We start from the raw sequence: 6,359 nt of genomic DNA on the forward strand, positions 1-6,359 counted from the left end.
GGCAAGTGCTGGGAGGGAGGGAGAGGAGGGGGAACGCGGCGCCCTTGGGGAAGAGGCGGGGCCGGGACAGGGATTTGGGGAAGGGGTCCAATAGGTGCAGGGAGGAGGTGGAGTTGGGGAGGGACTTTGGGGAAGGGGTTGGAATGGGGGTGGGGCAGGGGTGGAGTCAGGGCGGGGAATGGGGGTTGAGCACCCACCAGCGCCGGGAAAAGTTGGTGCCTATGGTTTTAAAGAAAACTATTTGGATTATTGACTAAGTAAATATAAGTATTGCAGAAAGAGATCTAGGGGTCATAGTGGACTACAAGCTAAATATGAGTGAACAGTGTGACACTGTTGCAAAAAAAGCAAACATGATTCTGGGATGCATTAACAGGAGTGTTGTGAGCAAGATACAAGAGGCCATTCTACCGTTCTACTCTGTATTGATTAGGCATCAACTGGAGTATTGTCTCCAGTTCTGGGCACCACATTTCAAGAAAGATGTGGAAAAATTGGAGAAGGTCCAGAGAAGAGCAACAAAAACGATAAAAGGCCTAGAAAACATGAGCTATGAGGGAAGACTGAAAGAATTGGGCTTGTTTAGTTTAGAAAAGAGAAGACTGAGGGGGGACATGATAGCAGTTTTCAAGTATCTAAAAGGGTGTTACAGGGAGAAGGGAGAAAAATTGTTCTCCTTGAGCTCTGATGATAGGACAAGAAGCAATGGACTTAAATTGCAGCAAGGGAGGTTTAGGTTGGACATTAGGAAAACTTCCTAACTGTCAGGGTGGTGAAACACTGGAATAAATTGCCTAGGGAGGTTGTGGAATCCCCATCACTGGAGATATTTAAGAACAGGTTGGATAGACATCTACCAGGGATAATCTAGATGGTGCTTGATCCTGCTGTGAGGGCAGGGGACTGGACTTGATGATCTCTCAAGGTTGTTATGCCAAGAAAACTACACAGGATCATTTCAGGAGACAAGACAAGAAAATGCCATGTTTATTATGATAACGCAATTTGATTTATAACCAATAACTAATATCTTGGGTTCGATGCCTGTGACGGCTAACTGGCCAGGAAAGCCGGGCACAAGGAAGAGCTGGGTCTCTGTTGGGCATGCACCGATGCCCTTCCATGTTGGCTGCAGAATGGTACCCTCCAAAGTCTTCCATCTCATCCATCCTTTTTTGTAGGCTTTAGTTTCAATCTAGAGTCTATAGGTCTTGCTGTGTCACGCTGCCTCTGGGTTCGGTGTGATTGATCACCCGTCAATTGCAAACATGACTTTCAGCCTAGGACCTGGCTTTGATGTTTCTTCAATTGTACTTTTGTTCTTTTCTTTTGAGGGTGGACTCGTCTTACTTTGTCAGGGCTGTTGTCCGCATCTTCAGACACTGGGTGTTTACACTTTATTTTATCAGGACAGGCTGGGGCTAGAGGTTGATTCCATCATCCATACATACCTCATTCACACATCTAAACTAAACTAATAAGATTACATTAGGCTTTTGCAAAATGGAGTAAGCATTTTTAAAATGGAGTTTGGGACAAATTAAAATGGAGTTTGAGTTACAATATGGACAAGTGTAAGAAATGGCAAACAGTGAGCAGAAGTTACAATGTTGAAACAGTTCAAGTTTCAGTGATTTAAGCAGCAATTGGATTGAAAGTGAAACTCAATTAACCAGTTACTGGGGTAACTGATTTTATGAATGAATGTTGCAATGCCAGACAGCTACCAGTAAGTCGGGAATCAATTTGGAGTGGACAAATCTACTGTGGGGGTTGCTGAGATGCAAGTAGCCAACATAATCATTGAGCTGCTGCTATCAAAGGTAGTGACTCTGGGAAATGTGCAGGTCACACGAGATGGCTTTGCTGCAATGGGATTCCCTAACTGTGGTGGGGCTATATACGGAATGCATATCCCTATCTTGGAACCGGACCACCAGGGCAGCCAGTACATAAACCGCAAGGGGTACTTTTCAATGGTGCTGCAAGCACTGGTGGATCACAAGGGACATTTCACTAACATCAACGTGGGATGGCCAGGAAAGGTTCATGATGCTCGTGTCTTCAGGAACTCTGATCTGTTTCAATGGCTGCAGGAAGGGATTTATGTCCCACACCAGAAAATAACTGTTGGGGATGTTGAAATGCCTACAGTTATCCCTGGGGACCCAGCCTACCCCTTAATGCCCTGGCTCATGAAACCGTACTCAGGCACCTTGGACAGTAGTCAGGAGCTGTTCAACTATAGGCTGAGCAAGTGCAGAATGGTGGTAGAGTGTGCATTTGGATGTTTAAAGGGTCGCTGGCGCAGTTTACTGACTCGCTCAGACCTCAGCGAAACCAATATTCCCATTGTTATTGCTGCTTGCTGTGTGCTCCACAATCTCTGTGAGAGTAAAGGGGGAGACGTTTATGGCAGGGTGGGAGGTTGAGGCCAATCGCCTGGCCACTGAATACGCGCAGCCAGACACCAGGGAGGTTAGAAGAGCACAGCAGGAAGTGGTGCACATGAGAGAAGCTTTGAAAACCAGTTTCATGACTGGCCAGGGTACCGTGTGACACTTCTGTTTGTTTCTCCTTGATGAAAACCCGCCCCCTTGGTTGCCTCTAAATTCCCTGTTAGCCACCCACCCTTCCCCCTTCGATCACAGCTTGCTTGCAAGGGAAATAAAGTCACTATCATTTAAAAAACATGTATTCTTTATTAATTGATTATAAAAATAGGGAGATAACTCACAAGGTAGCCCAGGTGAGGTATGGGAAGAAGGCAGGAGGGAAGGAAAAGGCCACTTTAAAACTTCTTGAATGACAGCCTTCTGTTGCTTGGGCTGTCCACTGGGATGAAGTGGTTGGGTGCCCGGAGCCTCCCCACCTCCCTCCCCCCATGTTCTTGGGCATCTGGGTGAGGAGGCTATGGAACTTGGGGAGGAGGGAGGGCAATTAAACAGCGGCTGCAGCGGCAGTCTGTGATCCTGCTGACGTTCATGAACCTCCACCAGAGGCCGGAGCATGTCCGTTTGATCCTGCAGTAGCCCCAGCATTGCCTCATGTCTCCTCTGATCTTCCTGCCACCACCTCTCCTCACGTTCATCGGCCACTTTCCTGTACTCTGCTATTGTGTCCCTCCACACATTCTGCTGAGCTCTGTCAGTGCCAGACGACTGCATGAGCTCAGAGAACATTTCATTGCGCGTGCGTTTTTTTCGCCGCCTTATCTGAGATAGCCTTTGGGACGGAGGAGGGAGGCTTGAAACATTGGCAGCTGCTGGAGGGAAAAAAAGGGAGTGAAGTATTTTAAAAGATACATTTTACAGAACAATGGCTATACTCTTCCACGGTGAACTGAACGATTCACATTACAGAGCACGTGTGATTTTGGTGCGAGGTCGCATTTTGCATCTTCTATTGAGTGCCTGCGGCGTTGGGGTTCGAGATCACACACGCCGCGCCGGGCAGCAGAACTCGGCTTGCAGGCGGCCATGGTAAGCCATAGTCTTTCGGCTTCTGCAACCTTCATAACAGCAGCGCCCTCCTCTCCCATACCAAGCAAAGCAGGTTGAGTTGGCCATTTACTGCTGCGGTTTTCCTGTTAACGTGCAGCAGCAAAAACCAAACTAACCCGCCCCGCCATTCAATTTTCTGGGATGATTGCTTTATCTCTCCCCACACTGTGTGGCTGGTATCAGGGAAGATCCCTGCTAGCCAAACATGAACAGCTCAGCGCCAAAGCTCCCCCCTACCTCCACCGCGTGGCTAGCTGTGGGGAGGATTTCCTTTCAGCCACAGGCAAACAGCCCAGTAGGAATGGCCACCTCTCAATGTCGCCTTAATTAAATTCCCCTATTTCAACTAGGTTACCATGAATGATATCACTCTCCTGAGGATAACACAGAGAGATAAAGAATGGATGTTGCTTGAATGCCAGCAAACACCGGGACCATACGCTGCCAGGCTTTGTCATGCAATGATACCAGATTACTTGCTACTAGCATGGCGTGGTAAAGTGTCCTACCATGGAGGACGGAATAAGGCTGCTCTCCCCAGAAACCTTCTGCAAAGGCTTTTAGAGTACCTCCAGGAGAGCTTCATGGAGACGTCTCTGGAGGATTTCCACTCCAACCCCAGACACGTTAACAGACTTTTCCAGGAGCAATACTGGCCACGAATGCATCCCCCGTCCTCAGGGCTACTTAATCATTAAAAAATGCTTGCTTTTATAACATGTATTATATTTAAAAGGGTAAACTCACCAGAGGTCCCTTCTCTGGCTTGGTTGGGTTGGGAGGGTATTTCAGTCAGGGTGATAAAAAGATCCTGGCTGTCGGGGAGAACGGTGTGCTGTGTGCTCTCCTTAAGCTCGTCCTCCTCCTCCTCATTTTCCCCATCTGCAAAATCCTCAGGCATGGAGGAGAGTATCCCATCCTCGGAGTCCACGGACAGGAGTGGGGTAGTGGTGGCGGCCCCCCCTAGAATGGCATGCAGCTCAGCGTAGAAGCAGCATGTCTGGGGCTCTGTCCCGGAGCGTCCGTTTGATTCTTTGGTTTTCTGGTACGCTTGTCTGAGCTCCTTAAGTTTCACGCGGCACTGTGTTGCGTCCCTGCTGTAGCCTGTGTCCCTCATGGCCTCGGAGATTTTTTGAAATGTTTTGGCATTTCGTCTTTTGGAACGTTGTTCTGATAGCACGGATTCCTCTCCCCATACAGCGATCAGATCGAGTACGTCCTGTTTGGTCCATGCTGGAGCTCTTTTTCAATTCTGAGACTGCATGGTCACCTGTGCTGATGAACTCGCCTGGGGCGAACAGGAAATGAGTTACAAAAGTTCCTGGGGCTTTTCCTGTACACCTGGCCAGTGCATCCGAGTTCAGAGTGCTGTCCAGAGCGGTCACAATGGTGCACTGTGGGATAGCTCCCAGAGGCCACTACCTTTGAATTGCATCCACACTAACCCTAATTCGAAACAGCGATGTCGATTTCAGCGCTAATCCCCTCATTGGGGAGGAGTACAGAAATCGGTTTTAAGAGCCCTTTTTTTATGTCGAAAAAATGGCTTCATTGTGTGGACGGGTGCAGGGTTAATTCGATTTAACGCTGCTAAATCCAACATAAACTCGTAGCATAGACCAAGCCTTAGCGATTGGCAGAAAAAGAAGTAGCACTGAGTGGACTTCTAGTCTCTAAAGGTCTTAATTGCTTTATTTTTGAGTGCACTTATATAATTAAAATCATCTATGTTTCTAAGTTACACTTTCCTGATAAAGAGATTTCACTACAGTACTTGTATGAGGTGAATTGAAAAATACTATTTTTGTTTTGAATGTTTATAGTACAAATATTTGTAATAAAAAATAATATAAAGTGAGCACTCTACACTTTCTATTCTTTGTTGTGAGAAATCAACATATGAGAAAACGCAGAAAAATATCCAAAAACATTTAACAAATTCCAACTGGTATTCTATTGTTTTACAATGTGATTCATTGAGATTAATTTTTCTAACCCCGATGAATTTTTTTGAGTTAATCACGCGAGTTAACTGCAATTAATCAACAGCCCTACTATCTTCTTCCAATATTTTAACAACACCAGTTTACATTTCAAAGTTCTACTCTATATTACTTGGAGTGGCCCCAAATACCATTTACACACTTTTCTAACATGTCTCTAAAGGTTGAATCTGGGTCAATTAGCCTGCAAGGTTCTTAACTCTTTTGGGCCAGGTGTCACAGAAGTTTAGATCGTGTGTGAATTTTCCCGTGTTTAATGAGGTGTGATCTCTGTGTACAACTTTTGCTCAGTCCAAGCACTTATGGAGTCTTGTGGATTCCTTGATGTAGAACAAGGACTCATCAGTTTCTGAAATGTATCCCACAGTCTAAGCCAGGGGTGGCCAAACTACGGGCTGCGGGCCACATCCGGCCTGCCTGAGCGCCCGGTGGGGGAGGCTGCTCCCAGCCCATCCCCTACCTTCCCCGCTCTCCCGGAGCCTCAGCGCACCGTGTGGGCAGCGCTCTGAGGGGTGGGGCTGCGTGCTCCTCCGGGAGAGTGGTGCAGCGTGTCTGGCTCCTGCCGGGCCACCAGCAGCGTGGTAAGGGGGCCGGGGCCGGAGGGTTGGATAAGGGGCAGGGAGTCCCAGGGGGGAGTAAGGGGACGGGGGCTGTTGGGGGGGGGCGGTCAGGGGATGGGGTACATGGGGGGGATTGGATAGGTGTGGGAGTCCCGGGGGCCTGTCAGGGGGCAGGGGTGTGGATAGGGGTTAGGGCAGTCAGGGGACAGGGAGAATGGGGGATTGGGAAGGGGGTGGGGTTCTGGGGGGGTGGTTTGGGGCAGGGGCCCCTGGAGGGGGCAGTCAGGGGGTTT

General features: G+C 48.2%; 1 long non-coding RNA gene across 1 annotated transcript; it reads right to left on the bottom strand.

The window, feature by feature from the left end:
- Positions 1-2,682: 2,682 nt before the first annotated feature.
- On the bottom strand, positions 2,683-4,572 carry LOC144274464 (uncharacterized). The gene is made up of 2 exons (XR_013347881.1): positions 4,251-4,572; positions 2,683-3,265 (listed from the first exon to the last, which is right to left on the bottom strand). It is a non-coding gene; the product is annotated as an uncharacterized LOC144274464 (long non-coding RNA).
- Between the last annotated feature and the right edge of the window lie 1,787 nt (positions 4,573-6,359).

Source organism: Eretmochelys imbricata, chromosome 14 (assembly GCF_965152235.1).
Source record: "Eretmochelys imbricata isolate rEreImb1 chromosome 14, rEreImb1.hap1, whole genome shotgun sequence".
Classification (NCBI taxonomy): domain Eukaryota; kingdom Metazoa; phylum Chordata; order Testudines; family Cheloniidae; genus Eretmochelys; species Eretmochelys imbricata.